Source organism: Equus caballus, chromosome 17 (assembly GCF_041296265.1).
Source record: "Equus caballus isolate H_3958 breed thoroughbred chromosome 17, TB-T2T, whole genome shotgun sequence".
NCBI lineage: Eukaryota > Metazoa > Chordata > Mammalia > Perissodactyla > Equidae > Equus > Equus caballus.
In genome coordinates, this window is record NC_091700.1 from 45,739,233 (window position 1) to 45,752,618 (window position 13,386).

The window sequence follows — 13,386 nt, forward strand, 5'->3', positions numbered from 1 at the left end:
AGAGAAACTCACAAAGGTGGAGCATCTATAAAAGAGGAACATGATGTTATAAAATAAGAAAAATCAAAGAACAGAGCCTTTGGAGATGGAAACATTTTAATTAAAAAAAATCTTAATTGAAGGACTGGAAAATAAAGATGAGGGAATCTTTCAGAACACATTTTTAAAAAGGCAAACTAGGAAATTGAGAGAAAAGATTGGACACTTAAACAATCAATCTAGGAACCAACCCCTGACTATTAGTAGTTCAAAAGAGAGAAAACAGAGAAAATGGAGCAGAGGAAATTATCAAAGAACTATAACAAATAATTTCACTGAGGTGAAGGGATGTCTTCAAACTGAATGCAATATTGTGTGTTGAGTCTGCTAAATGTAAAAAGATTCAACCTTGGATGCATCAGCTATTTCACTACGACATATCAGATGCATCCTAGTATGGGTCACACTTAGTGAAATGTCAGAACACTGAAGATAAAGAAAAATTAAAGGCTCCAAGAAAGAAAAATATTAACATTAGCCTCAGGAACTATACTGGGTACCAGGAATTCTTCTAAGCACTATTTGTCTATTAAATCATTGACTCCTTAGAAGAGCAGCCCTATGAATAGGTATTATCATCATTCCTATTTCACAGGAAGGAAACTGAGGTCACACAGCCAGCAAACGGTAAGAGCCAGGGTTGAAACTCAGGCAGTCTAGTTGCAGTGCCTGCACTCTTTTTTTTTTTTGAAGATCAGACCTGAGCTAACATCTGCCACCAATCCTCCTCTTTTTTTTTTCTGAGGGAGACTGGCCCTGAGCTAACATCCGTGCCAGTCTTCCTCTACTTTCTATGTGGGACGCCTACCACAGGATGGCTTGATAAGGGGTGCGTAGGTCCACACTCGGATCCAAACCGGTGAACCCGGGCTGCGGAAGCAGAGCGTAGCGCCTGCACCCTCAACTATCGCACACACTGCCTCTCAACAGCTCCCAAAGAAAGACGAAGCCTTCTCTGGCAACACCGGATGCTAAAACAAAATGGCTCGGTGCCTTAACATTTCTGAAGGAAAAGTACTTCAACCTGGAATGCTATCCCCAGCCAAATTATATCAATGAAGCATGAGGAAGAATAAAGACACTTCCAGACATTTCAGACCAAGGACACTTACTTCCTACATATCCTTTCTTAGTTAGGACATAACTAAGTTACTTGAGTTACTTATATCTGAAGTTACTTACATCCTCAAGTTACTTGAGGATATAATCCCCCCAAATCAAAAAAAGAATAAGAGAACTCCCAGGATGACAGAGGCAGAATCCAATTTGGAGAAAGGTGACTGAGGGTTCCAGATGGGAAAGAGGAACCCTGCAGAATTATTAGCATTATCGAGAACTTGAAAAAACTCAAAAGTAAAAACATAGAGGGGAACAAAAAAGGCAATTTTAAACTCCAGGAAAACAAAGAGTAAGTAAAAGAGGCAACTTGCAGAAGAGTATATATACTATAAGTCTATTTGTGTTAAACATATGTATACATATACCCTGCAAAATGTACTTTTACGATGAAAGAAACTACTTAGTAAAATAAAACGTGTGCAGCCTCTCACTTTTGTCATCAGCTTCTTTGGGGAGCGAAGAAGGGAGTCAGGAAAGCAATGAGGCAAGGTTTTAAGGCCAGGGAGGGCTGGCCAGCGAACCAGAAAGAACTAGCTGAGAGACTGGTAGTGAAGCACAGTGGTTAGTGAGGATGAGTGGACAGAAAAGGATCCCCAGGAGCAATATGTCCTGAAGGAGGCCACCAGCACTGCAGGACCCAATTCTGCTTGTCCACTTTCCACTGGGAGCTTGTTCAAATCCAGAGGCATTATTCCCAGTGCCCGCAGCTCTGCAGCAGTGTTGCTCTGTTGTCCTGCCTGGAGAGGCCTTCCCGGGGGTGCTGGGCTGGCAGTGGAGGACAACAGTTAAAGCTCTCATGCACTGAGCATCGAATCTTAATAATAGCTATCACTTAGCTGATACCAGCGCCTATCATTTGTTAAGCCCTATCATTTGTTAGCTCATTTTATTTTCAGACAGTGCTACAAGAGAGATGCAAATGTAACTATGATGCAGACTGGCTTAGAGACGGTAGGTAACTGGCCTCAGTCAGACAGCTATAGTAAGAAGCAGAGCTCAAAATCAATCAGAAACTAAACGTTAGCCTCTATGAAAAGACTTAATAACTATCTGTTTATCCCATGGATGATCTTTTTCCTGCATTTCTTACACTTTTCTATACTTTCCCAATTTTCTACAAGGGACATGCATTCTTGATTGGCAGGGTGGGAAATCAATTTAAAAATTAAACACATTATATCCCAGTAAGTTCCAATCAGGGAAGGTTCTGGGTGGGAAGTTTCTCCATGCAGTTGAGCACAGGGACTAAGGTGATGCTACAGGAGGAGCTGGGAGCTGGGGGAGGGGGAGAGCTGCAGGGAGGGACACTGGGGCAGGGGAGAAGTAGAAGCTGGAGGCAGACACTGACGGAGAAAGCTCTGAGGAGCCAGATACAGACATGGGCCAGGAAGGGAGCAGAAGCGAGAGGAAGAGGCTTTGTCCAGGGCCTGAATCATAGCCAGAGGCTGCTCACTGATGCCTAGCGTGACTGTCTGCCCCAGGCTGCCCACTGGCTCCTGGCTGGACTCCTTCAGTTCAGGGGCTGATGGGCAGGCAGCTGGGAAGGACTCCTCTCTTTGGAGGGCTTCAGTTTGCTCCAAAAGAGGGAAGACTTGACCTTCTACAAAAGCTGCTGGGCACAGGGGACAATAGCTAAACTGGATTTTTAAATTTTAGCCTGCCCAAGACCCCCAACATTCCCTCATCCAGGAAACACAGCAGGCCCCAGTTCCTCAAGCTGAATTAAGGGAGACTGAGGTTTGCTCTTCCCAGGAACACATATGGAGCGCTCTGGGGCTGAAGTGGGTCTGAGTGTGCCTGTCACTCCTGTGCAGAGTTCTGGCACATTGGCATGAAGCAGGGGACCATTTCAAAAGGGGGAGTGGGGGAATTTTTCTACTCCATTTCCACCATGCCCAGGCTTCCTGCCTCTCTAAATAAAAATATCATCATCATCATCATCATCATCTACCACCACCTATCTGATGGCTTCAGTTTACTGCTAAACTTTTCCAATTTCACTCCTCTGGCTCATTTTTCTCAGTTCCAAGAAGTGTCACTTCGTCTCTGACTGCTAACTCCAGACCTCCAGTCTCTAGTTGCACATCTTCGACTTTAGTGCACTGACCACAGTTCAGACTTGTCATATCCAAGTGAGAATTGTCAAAGCTTTTCTATATCAGTCCATAGTAAAGAAAGGAAAAAACATCATTATTTCATTTTGGATCTTTCTTCTTTATCCCCCATATGTTACTAACTCTGGCTATTTCTTTCTTCAGAACATCTTTGTTCTAATCTTCTTGTCCATTTCCATCTTAGTTCTGAACTTTGTTATTTAATAGTTTATTCATTTAACAAGTATTTATTTATTTATTTGAAGATTGGCACCTGAGCTAACATCTGTTGCCAATCTGTTTTCGTCTTCTTCTCCCCAAAGCCCCCCAGTACATAGTTGTATATTCTAGTTGTAGGTTCTTCTGGCTGTGCTACGTGGGACGCCACCTCAACGTGTCCTGAGGAACGGCACCATGTCCATGCCCAGGATCCGAACTGGCGAAACTGTGAACTGCAGAGCGCAATAACTAAACCACCTGACAATAGGCCTGGCCCCATAACAAGTACTTATTAAATGTGTGACAAGCACTGTGCTAGAGAAAGGGTCAAACACTAATTCCTGTCCAACTTGGTAGGAGGAGCAACACACGTGTGGCCTTCACGCATGGCAGCACGGCGTCTCCCCCCTCCTCAGGTGGTCTGAGCTTCAAGAGCAGTTCCAATCACACAGATTCTTCCCAAGGGCCTATGACTTTTAGCAGTGCCACTACTTCATAGTTCTCACATCTCCCTACACCTCTTACTCTAGCACCATTTCTCAAAGAAGGAAATTTAAAATATCACCAAGAAGAATTCTCAGGAGTCCCCCTGAACATGTCTGCTAGCACAGTGACACCACTGAGGAGGAGGACAGGGCTCTAAAAGCACAGACTGAGAAAGACAACGTAGCGGATGCTAACCACCAGTCCTGTAGGTTTTGTAAGCTGAGTACTTGCATTGAATTAGTCTCAGAACGTAGTGTTCTGGATAGCATGAGCTTAGTTCCTTATCGATAAGCCTTTAATAAATTATGTTGTAGAATGAGTGTTCAAGAAAAGGGCCTATAAACTACAGCTTTAAGCCAGTACATTTTTATTCCTTAGATTAAGGTCCACAGGCAGATGCATTCTATTTTTTGCCTAAGCCAGTTTGAGTTTCTGTCAATTGTAACTCAAAGGGCCCACACTAATAAAATAATTAACATTTAGATATTATTTTACAGATTATAAAGGAGTGTTTCCCTCTTACAATAAACAATGTACAGTGGGCCCTTTGGTCATACCCTTTATAAGAAGAAATGAAAATGCAGAGAAATACAGGCTGTCCCCAAACAGCTGAAATTTGAGGCAGTTCCTGCCCCAGAGCCCATGTTCTTTCCACTCAAACTCCCTTCATCTCTACAGGAAGTGATCTCAAATTTTTTCCAATGGGTGTGGTTCATATCGTTTATACATGATAAACTGAAGTAGTGCAATTAGGAGTTATGTTCCAATAATCATTAATTTGAATATTTCCCAAGTCTGATTTCTTTAGGTCCTTCTGATTTCTTTCAAATATTGGACAGTGGGGCCTGAACTAAACAGTAATTCTGTGAGACCCCAGATTTCTCTTTCTACAAGTAGTCAAAAGGCTTAAGGTAATCGCCACCTCTCCACCCAGCACAGCCCTCCCTCCCTCCTTTCCTTTCTCCTTCCCTGCTCCAGAGGAATGAGCTGTTTCTTCACCCATTATCAAATCTCTCTGCAGCCAAGTGAGGGAATGGTGCCAGATGCCAGGAAATCCAGATGAAGCTCCTGCGAGCCTGACTGATAGAGCTTCTAAATTTCCTTTGTCAGGTCCTTGAAAAAGATGCTTAGAAAGAGAGCCCCCAGGCTGACCCCACTGCTTGCTCTCAACTGTATAATGCTACTTTTCATCATCCCAAGCTCCCGGGTCAGTATGAGTGTTTTCAGCCCGCACGCTATAATTCCTATTCAACCCAATTTAAATTCCCTTGGCAAATCAGTCTTCATGAGCTGCGGCATTACCACCCTCTCCAAGCCCAAAAGTAGATCCTGTGTAGGTGTAGCCTCTACTTTGATAAATAACAGAGCTGCGCACTCATTTCAGCTGAGGATGGAAGGCAGCAAATAGTTGTTTTCAAAATAAGGTTTATTCATTATTAACAACAACAAAAAAGAGCTGGAACAAGTTTTCACAGCAAGTTGGTTCAAGGTATGAGAAACCAACTGTTGCACCAAAACAAAAATGGGCCCAGACTTCCTTTATCCAACGAGGTGTGGGTCTCACCAATTCAGAGATGTCTACATCTCCCTGTGGGTTTCCAAGGCTAATTAAGGCACAAACCCAGTGAGAACTCTGAGCAGCATATGGGCATACCTCGGAGATCTTGCAGCGTCAGTTCCAGACCACCACAATAAGCGAATATTGCAATAGAGTGAGGTGAATTTTTTGGTTTCCCAGTGCACAGAAAAGTTATATTTACATTATACGGTAGTCTATTAAGTGTGCAATAGCATTATGTCTAAAAAATAATGTACATATCTCAATTAAGAATACTTTATTGCTAAAAAATGCTACCCATTATCTGAGCCTTCAGCAAGTTGTAATCTTTTTGTTGGCAGAAGGTCTTGCCTCGTTGTTGATGGCTGCTGACAGATCAGGGTGGTGGTTGCCGAAGGGTGGGGTGACTGGCAATTTCTTAAAAGAAGACAACCATAAAGTTTGCCATATCGATTGACTTTTCCTTTCATGAATGATTTCTCTGTAGCATGCAATGCTGTTTGATAGCACTTTGCCCACAGTAGAACGTCTTTCAAAACTCTCAAATCCTGCTGCTGCTTTATCAGCTAAGTTTATGTCATATGCTAAATCCTTTGTTGTCATTTCAACAATCTTCATAGCATCTTCACCAGGAGTACACTCCATCTCAAGAAACCACTTCTTTGCTCATCCATAAGAAGATACTCCTCATCTGTTAAAGTTTTATCACGAGATTGCAGCAATTCAGTCACATCTTCAGGCTCCACTTCTAATTCTAGTTCTCTTGCTCTTTCTACCACATCTGCAGTTGCTCCTTCTACTGAAGTTTTGAACCCCTCGAAGTCATCCATGAGGGTTGGAATCACCTTCTTCCAAACTCCTGTTGATGTTGATATTTTGACATCTACGTGGTGAATCCTTTCCAGAAGAAAAGTTTGAAGCTTGCAGAATTTGGCTCGTGAGGTTTAAGGAAAGAAGCCATCTCTATAACATAAAAGTGCAAAGTGAAGCAGTAAGTGCTGCTGTAGACGCTGCAGCAGATTCTCCAGAAGATCTAGCTAAGATACTGTAACAGCATGATGATGGCATCTACATGGTGAATCCTTTCCAGAAGTTTTTCAATTTACTTTGCCCAGATCCATCATAGGAAACACTATCTACGGCTATAGCCTTACGAAATGTATTTCTTAAATAATAAGACTTGAAAGTCAAAATTACTCCTTGATCCGTGGGCTGCAGCATGGATGTTGTAGTAGCAGTTATGAAAACAACGTTCAAGTCACTGCACATCTCCATCAGAGCTCTTGGGTGACCAAGTGCATTGTCAATGAGTGGTAATATTTTGAAAAAAAAATTTTTTTCTGAGCAGTAGGTCTCAAAAGTGGGCTTAAAATATTCAGTAAACCACATTGTAAACAGATGTGCAGTCAGCCAGGCTTTGCTGTTCCATTTACAGAGCACAGGCAGAGTAGATTTAGCATAATTCTTAAGGGCCCTAGGATTTTCAGAATGGTAAATGAGCAATGACTTCAACTTAAAGTCACCAGCTGCATTAGCCCCTAACAAGAGAGTGAGCCTGTCCTTTGAAGCTTTGAAGCCAGGCATTCACTTCTCTTCTCTAGCTATGAATGTCCTAGATGGCACGTTCTTCCAATATAAGGCTATTTCGTCTTCATTGAAAATGTGTTGTTCAGTGTAGCTGCCTTCATTAAGTATCTTAGCTAGATCTTCTGGAGAATCTGCTGCAGCGTCTACAGCAGCACTTGCTGCTTCACTTTGCACTTTTATGTTATAGAGATGGCTTCTTTCCTTAAACCTCACGAGCCAATCTCTGCAAGCTTCAAACTTTTCTTCTGCAGCTTCCTCCCCTCTCTCAGCCTTCACAGAATTGAAAACTTAGGGTCTTGCTCTGGATTAGGCGTTAGCTTAAGAGAATGTTGTGGCTTGTTTGATCTTCTATCCACACCACTAAAGTTTTCCCCATATCAGCAATAAGGTGTTTCACTTTCTTATCACTCGTGTGTTCACTGGAGTAGCACTTTTAATCTCCTTCAAGAACTTTCCCTTTGTGTTCATAACTTGGCTAACTGTTTAGCGCAAGAGGCCTAGCTCTCCAACTATCTCAACTTTCGACTCGCCTTCCTCACTAAGCTTAATCATTTCTAGCTTTTGATTTAAAGTGGGAGATGTGCAACTCTTCCTTTCACTCAAACACTTAGAGGCTACTGCAAGGTTATTAATTGGCCTAATTTCTATATTGTTGTGTCTAAGAGAATAGGGAGGCCCAAGGAGAAGGAGAGAGACAGGAGGATGGCCGGGTGGTGGAGGAGTCAGAACACCCACAACACTTATCAATTAGGTTTGCCGTCTTATACGGGCGTGGTTCGTGGCACCCCAAAACAATGACAATAGTAACATCAAAGATCACTGATCACAGATCACCATAAGGAATATAATAATAATGAAAAACTTTGAAATATTGCAAGAATTACTAAAATGTGACACAGAGACACGAAATGAGCAAATGCTGTTGGAAAAACAGCACCAACAGAATTGCTTGACACGGGGTTGCTATAAACTCTCAACTTATAAAAAATGTAATATCTGCGAAGCATAATAAAGCGAAGCACAATAAAGTGAGGTATGCTTGTATACCCTTCTATTTTTCACTGCTGTGTACCCCAAAGTGTGTAGGACTTACAGGTATGACTGAAAGAGCCTGCCTTCAGGAGTGACCATGAAGAGGCGTTTTCTCCATCTATTCTTAGGGCTCTTATCTCCTCAGATGTAGAGGTGAGACCTCAAAGGGCAAGGAAACTGGAGGGGACAATGTAAAAGAAGGAACCAAGGGACTTAAAATCCCCAGTGACTGGACTGGTATTTTGAAGGGTAAGTTTATGCATACTGGGGCAACAAGTACTTCCTGCTCTCCTTGTTTACATTGGGACACTCACCCCAAGAGGGGACCTAATTGGAAAACTGACAGGAGGTGGGGGATCCAAGGCAGGCTATGTTGGGCGGACAGAGCTGGCTTGCCTGCTCTGGCGGCCCTGGAGTGGGGTGAGGGAAGACCTAGCCTTGGGGCCACTGAACCCACAGGGTTCTAAACCAATTAACAAGGGCTCCAGGGCCAGTCAATATTTACCTTTGTTTTATCCCAAACTCTAGTCACTATTTGGTCTATTTGATAAAAACAAGTACCATCATCCAATATTGGATTTCCCAGGTCCTGACCTTTTCATCCCTGTTAGTGGCTTTTGGCCATTTCCTGCAAAACAGCTAGAAATGAAAGCTGTGAAATGCAGGCTGCCTTTATTATTCAGTGACAGTAACTCTGGAAACAAGAGTCAACAAGAAACATTTATTGAACATGTACTATGTGGCAGGCACTGAGCCACTTCACAAGCTCTTCTCACCTAACCCTCCTGGTCCCCATTGGTAGAAGGTATTCTCATCTTTGGGCTTCAGATGAGAGCAGGGAGGCCTCATAAGACATCCAGGCCCACTGTCAGTGTGGATTCATTCTCAAGTTCTCAGGGCAGGCTGTGGGGTATGATGTGAGGTAGATACCACTGTGCTTTTTCAGAAAAGCCTGCAACTTTCCTACAAGCTGTTCATAGCCAGAAAAACACACCACCCTTTCTGTTAGTTTTCTGGTTGAAAATTTTGATGACTGCAGTTGCTTCCAGACATGGCTGGTCATGAGAAGTAACTGTGGGGCTTTATAAAAATATAGAGGTAGGGATCCCTCCTCGAGGATATGCTTCAGTTCTCTCAGGTAGAGTCCAGCAGTCTGCATCTTACAACCCCTTCCCCCGCCCCGCCCCCCATGATTCTGATGACCAGGTGGGTTCAAAATCCTGGGGCTGGAGAGAGGCCACGGCGCTGGGAGTGAGTGACACTGGCCCCCGCTCTGCCACTAAAAGGCGGTGTGGTGTGAACGTTTACCTTTCTGGGCCTGCTTCTGTGTCCGTAGGATGGGGAGAGAAATCGCTGTTAAATTCTCTGAGCTGCTAAAAGCGCTTTTTCAGTGCATGCTAGCAATGTGTGAGTACAAGTATCACCTCACCCTTTTCAGAATGTGGAATCAAATATTTTTAAGGCATTGCTACTAGTATGTGTAAAATGGTGATTACTGTTGCTCTCACTGCAACTTAGGTTCTTTCCCCTTATTATGCACCCAATAGATTAGTCCTTTATAGAGCTGAATTTGTATACAAGCACGTTATTCTTTTCTTCTATAGTTTGAGTATTCTCTGTTCTTTTATCTTTACATGGGAATTACAGGCTTTTGGAACTAGGCCTTTTCCTCATAATTTTCACCATTACCTTGAAATTCATTTAGTGAATCTTTTTTTTTTTTTTTTGAGAAGATTAGCCCTGAGCTAACTACTGCCAATCCTCCTTTTTGCTGAGGAAGACTGGCCCTGAGCTAACATCCATGCCCATCTTTCTCTACTTTATACGTGGGACACCTACCACAGCATGGCTTTTTGCCAAGCGGTGGCATGTCTGCACCTGGGATCCGAACTGGCGAACCCTGGGCCGCCGAGAAGTGGAATGCTGCTGCGCCACCAGTCCGACCACATTTAGTGAATCGTTTCTCTGAAGCTCTTACTGTCTCTTCAGTTTGGAACTCTAGGCATGGAATCTCAGTGGAGAGGAACACAATGGAACAATGACCTCAGGATTCTTATATTCCCAGGTGTGCGTTCCTGGGTAACTGACTCGGAGGGTACTGTGGTCACTTTCTAGAGTGCTCAGCTAGACATAAACCCTTCCTTGGGAACCCCTCCTGCCCCCTGCAGCTACAGCCACCACTGGAGGGGGCCTCTGTGGCCATATATGCTTCCCCTCACTGATCAGATTACCGGACACCTGACCCAAGACGGGCAGCAATCAGATTCTCCTGGAAAATCTGAAGATGGGACCCACAATTAGAGTTGGTCAGCTGTGGGAAGCTGAGCTGAAAAGTCACGTAAAATTGAGGCCAAAGCTGGCACCTTGTCAGACAAAGGAAAGCACATGCTGACGTTACAGGGGAACACGAACCATGTGGAGCCAGGGAAGCCAACCTGCAGAGAATAGGATGGAGCAGATACACAGAAGCAGATCGATGGCAAAGACCATGTGGCTCCTGAGAGAAAGAGGGAAGAAGGGCCAGTCCCTGGGAGGTCTGTCCTTCCTGCCTTTGAGCCAACTTGGGTGGATTTCTCCTTCTTACAACTGAAAGAGCCTTGAGCAGGACAGAGCCAAGTAAGGAGTGGATGACAGACGAGTATTTCTGGGGGCATGCAAGAGTGTGTAGAAGCAGGTGGGTCTCCACCAGGGGGCAGGTGATGTTGTGAAGCCAAGCAGTGAATGGGCTTTTCCCAGAACACACGGCCTGTCTAGTGCCTGCCATGCTGTCCACAGCGGGATGTCAATGGGTACAACTCAGCGGGTGTTGTAGCTGGGCTGGTGCCATGTGCAGAAGCTCCAAACGAGAACAATAAAGCAAACCCCTCTCCAGTCTTGGGATGGGCAAGACTGACAGGAGAGCCTGGTGAGGCCCATGGTTTAGAATTATAGGATCTTAAAAACGGGAAGGACGTGAGAGATCATCCTCGCCATCCTCCCGCCAAGTACAGATACCCTTTTCTGCTGACCAGCCTCTGTCCAGCCACTTCCCCTACACAAGTTACTCCATCCGAGATTACTGGCGATAGCAACTGCCTAAAAACACCTGGCAAAAATAAGTACCAGATATGACGAAACCCCGGGTGTAACTTCCTGGCTTCTTTCCTTGTTCTTTTCTAGCACATGTGATGTCCTAGCCTTGATCAACATACTCAGTTTTCTCATAAGGAAAGCAACCAACTGGGCCCAATTGGAAAGTGCTTTTTAAAAAAAAAAAACAACATTTCAAACGATCCTATTTTTCTTTTCTGTCCTTTCCTAGTTGATTACTTGGTATTCATCTGCAACAGCAAGCAACTTGAGACCTCCACACGCAGAGGTGTTTTCATTTTAACGTATTAAGCTTGCAGGCTAAGGTTCGTGGGCTTCCAGATGAATCTCTGCGTAGGTGGTTAACAGAATGTGATCTCAGAGCTGACTGACGTGGTAAGGTTTCACTTGCCAATGCTGTCTGAAGGTGGTTAAGAGTTTTATTTTTTAAGAGGATATAAAGCTTGGTGAGTAATAAGGACTCACCACCTCCAAAAGCTGCAATTGAACAGGTCCATTTGCCTGAGCTCACTGCAAGGCTGGCCCACGCCCAGGAGAGCAGGAAGCAAGGGAAACACACTGGCTCTCCTCTCAGGTCCTTGGCTCCGTGCAGGGATACGGTTCCTCATCCCAGGGCATGAAACACAAGAAAGGGCATGTTCTGGGCTAGCAATATTAGCAAGAGCTTCAGCTCAAGCCGACTTGAGTCCTGGCCTTAGCTCTCCCACAGTTCCACTGTGACATGGTGAAGAACTTTTTTTGGCTTTCTCTGCTTTAAAAAAAAGCAGATCTCTTACCTCCCCTACCTCAGTGGGACATAATTACTCAAAATTGCTTTCTCAAACATTTAGCAAATCAAAGCAGCGATGGGTTTCTCCTTCCACAGTGACACTCGTTTCTCAAATTTATCGTAGGTGTAAAAATGACTCCATTGTTGGCTTTTTGTGGACATGCTCCTAATGAACTGAATTCAAGGTCTCCATTGCTATACATACCAGGCACTTTCCTCCCTTTCAGAGATGGAATTTACCTCTGTTCATCCTACGAGAATCTGTCAAGGCAACAGAACAGGCCACTAACATGGCAAACGAGCCCGGACCGGCTTCTCACCTCTTGCCCCGACAGGAGCAATCTGCAGATTCCTAGGTGTGCAGAGCAGGGCGAGGCCCGAGTCTCACCCGGCTCCCTGGCCCAGCATCTAGGATGCAGCAGGGTGAAAGTCAATAAATGTCTGATGAAATGCAGTGTCCCCTGTTCTCCCACATGTACTCCTCTAGCGCAAGGTGTTTCCTCAACAGCAGGACTTAAGATATTCTCTAGTCCTCACATCCAGGGAAGGGGCCTTCGGTTAATTTACATCACGCTTCCTTTCGGGCTTGATTTTCACATATACATAAACATGCAAATATTCAAATCATTAACATACTCTCATTGTAAAAACACAGACATAAAGAGAAACTCCCCCTTTCCTTGCCTCACTATTCTAGTCTCCTCCTCAGAGGCAGCACTGTTAAGAGTTTGGTGTGTTTTGACTTTTTCCTGTGTTTATATACATATATGCTTGTGTAGAAATACATATTTTGTTTTGTTTTTATTAATATAAACGGGACCTTACTATTAACCGTTTTGAAGCTTGCTTTCTACACTTAAGAACACTGAACTCTTTCCATGTCAGTGTACCTTCATCCTGCTCATTCTTTTTAACTGTCGCAGACATTCCCTGATACAGATGAGTCATAGTTTAAACTTTACCTGTTGATGAACATTTTTTTTCTAGTTTTCATCCTAATTTTTTTTAAAGCCAGGTTTATTGAGGTATACTTTATCTGCACTAAAATTTACTTTTTAAAATGTGCAGATTAAGTTTTAACACAGTCATGTGACCACCACCACAACCAGGATTTCCACTATGCCAGAAAGTTCCCTTGTGTTTCTTTTCGGTCAACCCTTCCATGAACCCTCAGCCCCAGCAAACATGGGTCTGTGTTTTTATCCCTATAGTTTTGCTGTTTCCGGAATGTCATATAAATGGAAGGATACAGCACGTAGGCCTGAGTCTGGCCTGTTTCGCGTGGCACAATACATTAGAGATCCTTGGTTGTCTTTATCACTAGATACTTTGTTTTCATCGCTGAGAAGTATTCCAATGCATGACTACACCAGTTTGTTTTATCAAGTCACAAG

At 43.9% G+C, this 13,386-nt stretch overlaps 1 long non-coding RNA gene across 1 annotated transcript; it reads left to right on the plus strand.

The window, feature by feature from the left end:
• Positions 1 to 10,239: 10,239 nt before the first annotated feature.
• LOC138918406 (uncharacterized) lies at positions 10,240 to 12,446 on the plus strand. Its single transcript, XR_011427775.1, has 2 exons — positions 10,240 to 10,749; positions 12,117 to 12,446. It is a non-coding gene; the product is annotated as an uncharacterized lncRNA (long non-coding RNA).
• Positions 12,447 to 13,386: the final 940 nt, after the last annotated feature.